This window comes from Varroa jacobsoni, unplaced genomic scaffold (genome assembly GCF_002532875.2).
Source record: "Varroa jacobsoni isolate VJ856 unplaced genomic scaffold, vjacob_1.0 scaffold_90, whole genome shotgun sequence".
Lineage (NCBI taxonomy): Eukaryota > Metazoa > Arthropoda > Arachnida > Mesostigmata > Varroidae > Varroa > Varroa jacobsoni.
In genome coordinates this window covers 23578-36100 of record NW_019212992.1, presented here as the reverse complement: position 1 = coordinate 36100, position 12523 = coordinate 23578, and the positions used below count along the sequence as shown (strand labels likewise).

Sequence of the window (12523 nt, the reverse complement as noted above, 5' to 3'; positions counted from 1 at the left end):
AGGGAAGTGTCTAAGTTCTGTCTCGACTATTTGGTTGCAGGTGCATGTTGCAACTTGTGAAAGCCCGGGGGCAGACAACAGAAATTTTGGCCTAAACCTATGCTGCACGCTTAATTTTCGGTCAGTTAATTTTTGGCGTTCCACTCGCTGACATTCGCATAGGTTGTTGTTTTGAAAAAAAAACAGCTGTGAAAAACATCAATCCACGGAAGTGATGCAGCGACCCGTTCGCTTAGCACCTGAAAGCTGTGTCGCGCACTTCGGTTGCTGTCATTTATCCGGGTAAGGATTCGTTATTAAAAAAACAATAGTACTTTTAGATAAATAAGTTGACGGGAAGAGGATTTAATTTTGAAAGCTATACCTTTCTTAGAGAAATTTATCGAAAGCAATAAAAACGCTTCGTGGCCGATTGACGTGAATTTATATAACATTGTTTTAAATACAGTCGACAATAATAAACAACTATATACATATATATATACACATATACATATATGTATTGGAATGTCACTTAGCGTGAATTGCGCTGACTCATCGCAGTCGGGCGATGAAGTTCCTAGCTTGCACAGAACGCGGTCAATGATATCGCACAAAGCGTAATTTTTTCGTTGACGTTTGATACTAAATCGGAACTCTGAAACGCATTGTGTCGTTTATAGCCGATCTATTCAATTCACCTACATCATCCTTAAATCTAGCGTTTCTAGCAGAAAAAGGCAAGCGCTGAAGCATGCCAGACCTACTGATCGTTAAGGCTAAATGCACTAGGAGCTTTGACAATCCATCTAGGTCTTACTTTACTACGGGATACGCACTCGTGCTATCCGGTGGCCATAGTTTTCCGACGTTGACTTTTACCGTTCGGCAAGACATCGTGACACAAAACGCAATGGGGCGAGCGACAGTGGACAAGTGCGACTGATGTCCATTGAGGTCTACTTTGGCGCAGGCACCTGTGCATCTAGATATGCACACCTGTGCATTCATGTGCTAGTCAAAGTGAGAAAACTTCTGTGCTGCTTATTATCGTGATGACCATTAGCAGGCCGGGATCAAGTTTGGATTAGGTTTCTGTGTTATCAAGCACTAGCACATGCCGCAAAGAAGGAACAGTGATTATTTTTTTGTATTCCCTTCCTCTACTTGTGGCCTTGGCAAATACGTTGAGTGTTATTAATCGAGTGAAAGCTAATGTGGGAAACGGTGATGACCTGGTAGATTTCTCAAGGAAAAAACATTCCTCACAGGTAGAAATGAATCAATAAATCTTATGTACTGCCCATTCTGGAACGACGCGTATGATCTTCAGCGGTAAGGTGACTTTCAATTACGGCTCAGGCTCTTTTCTCCGGATAGGACAAGTGTCGAAAGGAAGACCACGTGGCAGGGTACAAATAAAATAGGAAAGATAAGAAATTTGACACGAAGACGTAGTAAAAAGAATTGCGCCAGGAAGAGGACCGCGCAGCGATATCAAATGTTTATATGAGCTCGTATATAGGACTCCCGCATTTAGGAAATTTTGCAGCAAGCAATCTTTGTAATTAAGTTCGAAGGCAAAATATCACACGCCTGATAGCTGAGTGTGTGCAATCAGCTAACTCAACGAGTTTGCTAGTAAATACGGGCTTAGGTTTGTATTCTAGACTCATCTATACTGAATAGAACATAAATGCTCCTACTGTATTTAAATCAGAATTGTATCACACTAACGTATTACTGACTTATTTCTACTACCACGAAGTGATGCAGGCTAGAAAAATGGGACATTATGTACCTGTGGAAACAGCACATCAACATGAGTGTGCCGAAGACGTCAGGTCGGTAAAATAGTTGAAGTCAGATCAGAGGCTTTCATGTAGGGTGTAAGAAGTTCTTTGACCTCGTAAGTTAACGTATTTTTTAGAACAATATTTGTTGTTACCTTATTTTAGGTGGCGATAGATGTCGAGCTATGGTTCACGAACCGGCTTTTTTTTCGGGACTTTATTTATCTTTCCGTGACTGGCTTGTTGTCTTGGCGCGACGATAATACGGGCTGGTTTACTATACCTGCCACGCGTCTTGAATCGGCTCTTAAGCATGATTGAAAATACGAACCTTAATAAGCGAGAATCTAAACTCATAAACATACGCAAGTGGTAAAGCAATTACTCGAACGTAGACCTATAATCTTTGTGCTAATTATCATATATACAAAAAGATCCACCAAACATACATAAGGACTCGACTCCTAAAACGATTCATTGCCGATCTTAAAGACTCGCGCACATTACAGAAGACTCGTAAACTTTATCTGGAAGATATGTCGCTTTTGAGCAAAGCTGTTAGTAAACCGTTTCAGCAACATCTGCAATGTGGGTTCTGGGTTATCTTTTGCATGATAGAAGCGCACTTGGATCAATGTTTTGTACTCCGTTAAGATGATCAGATAGATATTCACGTCGTACATAAAATCAAGCACGATCGATATATTCAAATACTTTATTCTGACAGTTGTGATTAAGTTATAAGGGTGGCATTGTGGCTAACCGTCAAATATTGTTGGGGCGTATGAACTTTAACATTGTAAACGATAAACTTAGGCCTGCAAACTAGCATACTAAGCTACCATTTACAATTGGCTTACTTCTTACTAAAAAATCTTACATAAAAAGATTCGAAACCGCTACAGGTTCGAATCCTCCCAGATCCCTCAAAAATGGTTGGCGTTTTCATGAGTACTTATATTAAATGAAGTTGGAATCAATGAAATTGGAAACAACTAGACCACTTATGATCCTTAAAATCTTTCTCACAAAAAATCCGAATAAGAGAAACTGTTTCGTCAGTTGCAAGCCGTAGACTAACAACCTATTGCATCAATTTGTAAAGCCTTTCTCGACTAAATGCTAAATCTGTACCGGTGCACTGACAGCAATTTTGCCTGCTATATTTTAGGCACAAAACTACCAGTTTTGATCTGGATGTAAAAAGAGACTTTTCAATGCGGGATACGACCAGCCGTTCGAAGCAATGTTGAGTAGCATTTGTACCAGAAACAGGTGGAACTGCATGCAAAACATTTGAATGAAGTCCTCTACCGATGACCGAGAACTATGAGCGCTCTAAGCGCCGAAAGTATCTTTACGCAATTCAAATAAGGTAATCAACAAACACTGATTGATAGATACGGACGCAAAAGATGTTGTGAGGAGGGCATTGCTGTCGAGAGATTTTGTCAACTTAACGACATCTCGAAGGGTGCCTGATCTACTTTTATCGTCAGAGTAAAGGCGGAGTTGGCGGATCGAATGGGAAAACCAGGACCGAAACTATTTTTCAATAAGGTGGAGCTTCAGTCGTATTAATGTTTTCAACAACTGTCTGAATCTGCCAGGCAGAAGGCTGTCTTGCCAGTTATACATTATCGTAGCTTTATTGATGTATGTCACCGAATGCACCGAAAGCCGCAATCGGTTGCAGAAAAGTCGATCTTTTTTGACATAGAAGCCGAGCATTGTTTGCTTTTAGACAGAGCCCACCAAACACTACGATCAATAGAGATGAGGACAATAATATTTTTACTGGCCTAATATGGACACAAACATTTAATATCTAAAAGTATGGAGTTGTCGATAACTTTCGTTCTAGCGGTCGCCTGCCATAAACGTAGACAACGTACAGCGTGTACCTTGCACTAGCCAATGTTTATGCTCGCATTGTACTTGGCTATCACTATTCACTGAAGACCTTTTCAAACGAATAGAAATAAACAGTCACTGAAGAATGAACGCCCATGACAACAGCAAGTCTTATATCACAGAGAAGGTCTTATGAAAGTTGAACGACCTCTTCCCGGGGCCTCTGTCGTACAAAGTATGTAAAACGGGCGCTCGAACGCAAGCGACACGCCCCTTAAATTACCTCGGGATAACTAACGATGAAAGAATGGGTCGGGGATTTTGAACGGAGATGAGTGCTTCGTGTCGACAAGGGCAAGAAGGGCTGCATATTCCAATAACAGCTATTCTTACCTCGAGCACATATACGTCATATATATATATATATATAGAGGTAAAACCATGCATTTGCCACCTATGTGTTGCATTATGAAGAATAATTATAATAGAATATAATAATGGTAGTAGAAAAATAATAACACATAACACTATAACAGTAAAACCATTGCAGATATTTGTCTGTAATGGTCACTGTTTGTCATTATTATATGGAGTATCGCATGGGTACGACATAACATGAGGTAAAAGAAGGAGTTAGCTAGGGGGGTGCCTATTTCGATAGACGTTCAAATTCTTTTTTAGCGGCATGTTAGTTTCGAAACCGTCGCAATGAACTTTGTCTGTCTACCTCTAATACTCAAACGTAATGCCGTTTTTCGTTTCCGTAATTTAACCAAACTAACTAGTTTCTTCGATATATATTAAATGTACCCCGCCTGTTACGGCGTGTGTAGCCGCTAATTTCTCGCGGTTAATTATATAGCGTCCTGTTTTCAGGTGACACAGTCAACCGGCATAGCTTCTTAGAAGAGTTGACCAGTGTGCATTTACGCTAGGACACACATTTTTTTGCTCCTGTAAAGGGAATAGCTTAATTTTGACTCGTGTTCTGTTCGAAGTATCGTAATAGATTTCCTCACGACTACTCATCACACCCGTATCAAAATGATTATTGATTCAAATGGTATTTGTTTGCAGTATTTGTCTCGAGCGATTCTCATCTCCCATCCTGTGCATACAGCGGCAAGCGAATCAGCAATGAAGCCTCGGCTAGCCCTCGTGCTCACAGATACTAGACCCAATTGAAAAGGAAAAAGGTTGTGGGTTTACTCAAACAAACCTTTCATAACGTTCTGAATAACTGTAAAAGGCAACTTGTGTGCTGGAGGTATCTGGTTGAAATGATAGATACGCACCCCCCAAGACTCGACCCAGCTTACCGATTATAGTCGCTAACGCATTACCGATGAAAATTGCGCAGAGAATACTAAACATCGCGCAGGTAACGTTGATATCCTATGATTCCTCAGTCGCACGTCTCGTCTATCTACAAGTTCAACCACACTCTAAATACCTATGTACATTCGATGTTAGACGTTTAAAAAATTTGTATATAAGACACCGTAATTTAGTGTATTGAGTGTATTTCTGCAAATAATTGTTTTTTTTTTTTTTTTTCGTCTATTTTGTCAGCACAAACAATGCGACATCGGTTTGTTCGTATGCCAAAGTGTAAGCTATGTTTTGCATTACGCCAACTCGAGAATATAACACTGCCTTACTCTCTACAAACATTATCTTTAACAAAATACGAACTTTAACAACTATGTAATAGGGTTTACGTGTCGAAACAATTATGTAGCTACAATTACTAAACGAATGAAAAAAAAACTTCAAGTCTAGCGGGATGTGTGTGCAGAAATCGAAAAACTATATAAAATGCCATACGTTTCATCAGCCTTCTTGACACTCAAAGACATCTGACTGTGTTGAGACGTTGAAAAGCATAGCATTTACAAAAAATATTAATAAACATTTCTTGACACGCTTGCCAGCAAATCTTCTACTGACACTTAACTAAGTTCCACCTATTTTATCTAACTGAATCGTAAACAAGCTAAGTTAAGACATTAGCTCAATGCCTCTGTTTCTTCTGTTAAATGAAATAAGCAAGTTCTGTGCTGTATGCGAGTCCTTCGAGTAAATCCAGTACCTAAATTAGGATCACTGGACAGCCCAAATGAGTCCTCGATAAACAAACTACTAAAATAAACCCCATTACCGAAACAGGTTTACGGAGTGACAGGTTGTCTCGAGCATTGCGGTCGGTCAGCTAAAAGAGAGCAATGAATAATCTGCAGCGCCATAATCGTACGCAATTGGGCCGACGATAGTGATGAAATCGAGTGACAAAACAGTTACGGCCAGTACAAGACCGGGCCTAGGTTAGAACAGCCGAACCTGCTTTGCATAGGTTAGCTGAGAAAATTATAGTATAGTTTTGGGTAACATCGAAGGCACATGTGCATTGCAGACTTCATTCAAGAAGTGGGTGAATATTTTTACATGTTTAATGTTCTATTCTATGTAACAATTCTAGCCACGTTCGCGATGTCTTTAATGTAAACGTTCTCAATGATACTCCTAACCCTGCTATTGCAACCCTTTTCCATTTAGCAATAAACGTTGATACGTTCCGTACGGCTTCGCGTATAATATATTGTGCGTTTATTTGGTCGCAGGGGATGAACAAATTAAGTTATCTCCAAAAAACGTAACCTTAGAACTTGACTGGTAAACAATGATGTAGATACTTGAAATTGCACTCTCAGATTTGCTATGACAAACGATTCACGGAAAATTTTCATACGGCTTAATACAATAGATTAAAGCAGTGTTTTCTGTGGATCGTCTATTAAGGAATATTCAAACTTAAATTATGTACCTGTTCGTTAATATATGAAACGTATTTGCTTGCGATAGGTTTACATTTTTTGAAATTATATGTTTAGCTGATTAAAAAGTCAAGTGAAACTTGAAACAAAGGACTTTTGTGAATATTAAGTATTTCTGACACAAGTTTTCCGTCGGAAGTTGCCTCAGCGTCTTAAAAAATAGGATCAATTGGAATACTACGAGGATTTCGTCTCAAAAAAAAAAGCTATCAAGGTTCGGGCTAGAATAACGCTATGAAGACGGGGAGTTTGCAGGAGAACAGTATTTCAATTTTGAAAGGACTACCACATTATGTGCCTTGTCATTGACAGTAAAGCCGAGAAACCTGCGCGAATAATAAGCGCTGACGCAGTCTGGATGATTAATGCATATCTCTTTGAATAGGTTGCCATGGTTAAATGTTTACCATGTTGTTTTATAGATATGCTGAAGAAATCATAAATAAGTTCAGTAAGTTACACCTCGTTTAGAGCTTCTAGTGGGAGTAAGTCCTTGGTGCTATACTTAAAGAAGTTACTCAAAAGACTAGTTCGCACAAAATAAAAAGCCTAACATGATAAAAAAAATCTATGCTATAAAAAAACCAACCCGTATTAAGCATGGTCTTTTTGAGGAAGTTCTAAGTTCCTAAGACGAGTTGCAGTATGAGCTTCAATGGCTTTATCTGGCCGTATATTACAGAATATCTCTGTCTGTTAGGTGAATGTTACGCCAATTTCTCAGAGTTTTAAATAATAAGAAATCTGAGTAAAACATAAACGTTTTTTGCTTTGAAAATAAATCTCTCTTTTCAAATTCGTTTTAAGTATCGTCAGATGTGGCACTGTTGAATCAGCGCCAGAGGCACAGTTCGGACAAAATCAGGAGAAAAACAAAAAAAATCAAACAGAGCACCTCTGGCCTTTTCATATATAAAACGTCTATAGTATACGCATCAGTGTAAATTATCTATAATAAGCAATAAGCAAAAAAGCGAATCCCAGCTAATGATATTTCAGTCGACGCAATGATTAGAGATGATGCGCTGACACTAAACCAATACTGTTAAATATTATATTATATACTATACATCAGATAAGCCTTGCTTGTTTTATACTAATATACGTAAATAACGTATAACACCTTATCTTCATCCAGGTTGTACGGCACCCAAATCCTAAATTTCAGTAGCCGTGTCGTAATATACTGTCCACTTAATGGCTGTCTGAAAAATATTACGGGGCTTCGAAACTTATATATTTCGAGCTTCTCCCTCTTCGATAAGCAGCCCCGAAATCTCGTATGAGATATATAAGCGAAGGTGCCTGACAGGGTGAAAAACAAAGGGTTATACCAATCAGATGCGCTCGGGTCAGTCCTCTTCCTGTTGGCCTAATATTTTCAACACGTGTACGTCTCTGTTGTAAGGTGGCTGGCAACATCATAGGGACGTTCCAGATATCCTAAAGTACGTCAAGTATCGTTAAGATTGTTACCAACGATCTTCAAACATAATCCTTATTACTAATCAATGGCGAGAGTTTGTTCAATTCCAATCTGTTTGTTCAGTTTACGTTTAGAGATTTGTAAACGGTTAGCTTCAGAGCTTCAAATGTTCTTTACCCAGTGATCGTTGTTAAGATTAGTCATGTGATACCTACGGATGTAGCATGATAAGGCTCTCGATAATCCGTCGACTGACGTCTGGTAAAAAATAAGCAGAAATATCAGGGTCGTGGAGCACATGGACATGAAGAAATGACAATTGTGGACAAACATCACCGTAAACTTCAGCTGTTTGATATAGTATCGACCTCGGCAAAACAGGTCTTTTAATACGGACAGTAAAACGAGAAATGCGGAGTAAAAAAAACATAAACATGATTTTAAAAAAAAAGGGAAACAAGAGATTTAATGTTTACTTTTTGTTGACTTTCGATTTAAATTATCTATAATGCAGAGTCAAACTTCGCTATAGATAGTAAATCGGGCGTGTTTATGTCATTTTTCCAGAATTTATAATGCTTACAATTAATATGCTCTGGGTAACGCTCAGCGAAGTTGCACCATAAAAATTAATGGCGAGTCAACGAAGACTCTGGCTTCATAGAGAATACTAAATCAAATTTAACCCTCTACCCTAACCTAATTGTGAGGCCTTATATATATTGTTCGTTGTAACTAGGAAGTCATCTTCGCCCTGAACTGTCATAGCCGGTCCTATCTGGGTAGATTCGTGCATCGCCCTACGAATCTGCATGGTGATGCGGGTGGATAGTTCGGACGTGGCCATATAAAAACAATATTATAGCCAACTGTGAAGAACTTACGAATTAATAAAGCAAGCGAAAATAGCTCGAAAGAAATTGTAAAGAATAGTTGAAAATTCACTTGTCAACAAATAAGATCACATAAATACAAACATGTACGTAAACGAACTTTTTTGTTAGCGTGATACAACTAACGGAATAGCGATACGGCACAAACGTGGTACAACTTATATAGAGCATTCACTTACTAACACCCGGAACTATACATGTACTAAACACATTGAATGTCACACACACATATACAATAGTGCTACTTTTACCAATTTAATTTAAAGCAAGTTAAAATCTGTTTGGCTTGAACCCGAATCCCGAACAGAAACGCGTTTATGCCGCTCTGTCATCGTGTTTCATTGTCTCTATTATCCAGTTACGTTGTCTTTATAAAGTTTTCTCAATATCGTTTTTCCACTGCTCCGTTTCAACGAATGCTTAAATTTCGTTCGTGAGTTTCGTTATCGTGCAATTTTATTATTTTTGATTAGCGAGTTTACTATTTTTGTTCAAAAAATTGTTTCAACTTATAGTTACTGTTAGACACTCTGACATTTTAGTCATCTTGTAATTTGCCGCAGGTACCTCTTATTCCCCTGTGTACAATACATTGCGCCATTATTACAGTTTAGCCACTATCGTTGGCTACCGGTGAACTGTTGCCGGCGCCCATCTATTCCGCTATTCCAGGATAAAGCTAATCACAACATTCAATTGCCATGTAAATGTTGAACCCCTTGACAAACTAAGCAAGTAAGAAACATTGAACATCGCTACCTTTTAGAGACGTTCACTGGTGTTCTAAAAAACGTTGTCTTTTTTTCCCCCGATGACAGAAATTATTTTTTTGTCCATTATAAACAGTTTGAGATTTAGTAATGATAGTAATAGAGCTTTACTACAGTGTTTCCTCGATGTGTTAAGGTGACACGCCGTAAATTTAACAGCCGCTGGAGTCGTATTCGAAATGGTCGGCACATAGCCATCTAAAGAAAATCATACCTGTCTAGGGATATAGATTATTGCGACACAGAAAGCCCGACACATATTTATAGCGTCATATAAAATATATCCAAACGCGACAAGCAATCCTCAGTTTTACACAGTAAAAATATTGGCACGCAACTCTTAAGTAAAGCTGTCCTAATTTGCAAGGAACATAGCAGAATGTGTCTCGCCTTGTATAAGCTAGGAGTACGAAAACTAAGGCCTAGTGGGGCACGAATATAGGCCAATTAGTTTCTATAAGCCTTGCTCAATCGTGCGTATTGTGGTGCATTGCAAAAGGCTTTAGGTGGATCTATGAAGACACAATCTACATAAAAACAATGTGCAATATAGAGGCTATGGTTTAATAAACTACTTCGGCTGCCAGACAAAATAAAATTTGCACCAAAAATGAGTTTATTTTTTATTTCAACTCAATAAACAGTATATTACTTTCTTTTAGATTAGAATTCCAGGCATAACGCATTAATGCCTACTGGGTATATCTAGTGAGTCGAGGAAGGTAGCGTCATGACCCTCGAACGTAGGAGTATAAATGGGTACCTAGCCGCTAATGGACCCTCATGAAATATCCGGCCAAGTAAAGTCATCCTCCACAACATGGGCTAATAAGAGTGTATATCGAGGTACCCTACATCAAAGAAGCTGTCAATGTTTTTACAGTAACGTATACAGTATTCTCTAGCGGTATTGTAACAAGAAGATCTTCGGGTTAATTACGCGGCGCTATTAAGCGACGTTAAATTTTAAACATAAACTAGCCTAAAGCGAAAAACATAAACTAGCCTAAATGTTGAACCAGCCGTGGAGACGTTGCAAAGTACAAGAAACAGTCGTGTACACAAAAAAAAAGGCCAAATATTTACGAGGAACGGGGATCGGATAAAGAAAAAGGAGAGTCGTCTGCGAACATCTAGTCAATTGTCGTTTGTTAGGCGATAGAGCGAAAATGCTCAATTTCTCAATCAATTCCGTTTCTAGATGCCTAGCCCTTAAAATAGGGTCTCGCGCTTAATCCTTTTCGTTGCCTTTTCGGTTGAACGATCAACACGCCATGACAAACAAAATGGTCACAGCAAAGCTTTTCGTACGTTATAAAATGTATATTTTTTATGTCATGTTATTATTATTTTCGTCGTTACTAGTACACCGGTGGTAGCATCATTCACAGCTTCGTTGGAAACTCTATAGGAGCGCCGCAATTGGCATATCCGTTTGCCCATAAAGGTACACTAGGGTGCGAAAGACCGCATTCGGTCGTTTATTTTGTATTACTCATCAAGACAATACGCTTGGTAGCCGTAGATTTTAAGTGTAAAAAAAACTTCACAGTTAAACAGGCTGAAAAACATTGAATATCTTCAAGGTACTGAAGAAATCGCGTTTTCGACGCTGAAGCGAACGAGCGGAGCATCATTCGTAGAGCCTAATGTCGTCCGATCAGTTCTGACAGTCTCTTTACATTTATCTTGAGCATGTTGTACTCTCGAAGTTAACTAGAACCCTTATTGCAAATGCTTGAAAAACACGGGTTATTATTATTAAAAACACGGAAGCGTATAACTAGCTAAGGTCGTACCCCATGCAACTGCGGAACCTGGGTTTGTGTTAATTTGAGAGAACTGATTCGTTGTCTAGCGAATAATACTTTTTTCCGCGGCTGACCCTTAGCCTATAATTTTTATATATCGACTCAACCCAGCTCAGAATCACGAGATGTTACTATGGAGATCATCCACTGAACAAAGTCCACAACGCAACTGCGGTTACTTCAGCGAAGTGTCAATGCTCCGACTTGAAGCACTATTTGTCATTTTACTTTCGGTTGGTTATTGGCTATCCACTAGCTAGAACATCGTATGGAACACGTAACAAAGCGAGATCAAGAAGGTTAGCCATACACAGTATAATGGTAATGATACGAATAGTCAATATACCAGAACAAGTAGGGTTATTTGATGATGAATAAGAGGTGTTTGCTGATTCAAGAGAAACTATTTAAGTTTTATCTAATTGTTTGTCATAACTTACATTAACAGGGACCATAATTTCGTTCATGCCGATGGCAAATGCGAGGAATTTCAGTAAACGTGCGCCGCATGACAGATACGCGTCGCATTAACAGGAAATGAACTGGTGTCTTTTGCCCTGATGTATCTCATCCACAGCTAATTCCCTGTACATTTGTGTTTTACCAACCGTTGACGATACGGCGGCGAATATTGTAGTGCCGACCATGAGGGCCAGCAATGTTCCGATTTGCCCATTGGGCCATTACAGCTGGCGGGGCTGTTCGAGATACGAAAGCCTCCACGAGGGAGAAAAATAGTCCAACAGCTCGAGAAACGTTCGTTGGGGCCGAGGCGAGGCGAGGATAACCATGAAAGAAGCAATCGGACAGCGGGGCAAATATGAAGCAGTGGAAATGCCACCACAGCTTGTATGTCGGACATAACAACATCGGCACCTACGTAACACAGCCATAGAACGAGGGAATTATTTGTATATCACCTACGTTCAGTTCTTCTTCGTAGCACGTTTCTATCACTATGATATAGCAGATCGTCTATAGATTGTAACGTGTAACATAGCCAAATGTGACCTTAGAGTTATACTGAATCAATGAATAAGCTCAGCTGAAAGTTCCCTACAGTTATACGGTTTGATTGACCGAGTTGACTTGACGCTAATAATAAGACAGTGTTTACTCATCTTATCTAAGTAAATCTTCAGTAGATATAAAAAGAAAACCAT

At 39.1% G+C, this 12523-nt stretch overlaps 1 protein-coding gene across 2 annotated transcripts in view; it reads right to left on the bottom strand.

Moving 5' to 3' along the window:
• Positions 1 to 12231, bottom strand: part of LOC111264007 (pyrokinin-1 receptor) — a 117401-nt gene extending 105170 nt beyond the window's left edge. For both annotated transcript variants that reach the window (XM_086969887.1, XM_022839597.1), the window contains exon 1: positions 11801 to 12231. The gene's annotated coding sequence lies outside the window, so the exon portion shown is untranslated. The remainder of the gene's footprint in view (positions 1 to 11800) is intronic.
• Between the last annotated feature and the right edge of the window lie 292 nt (positions 12232 to 12523).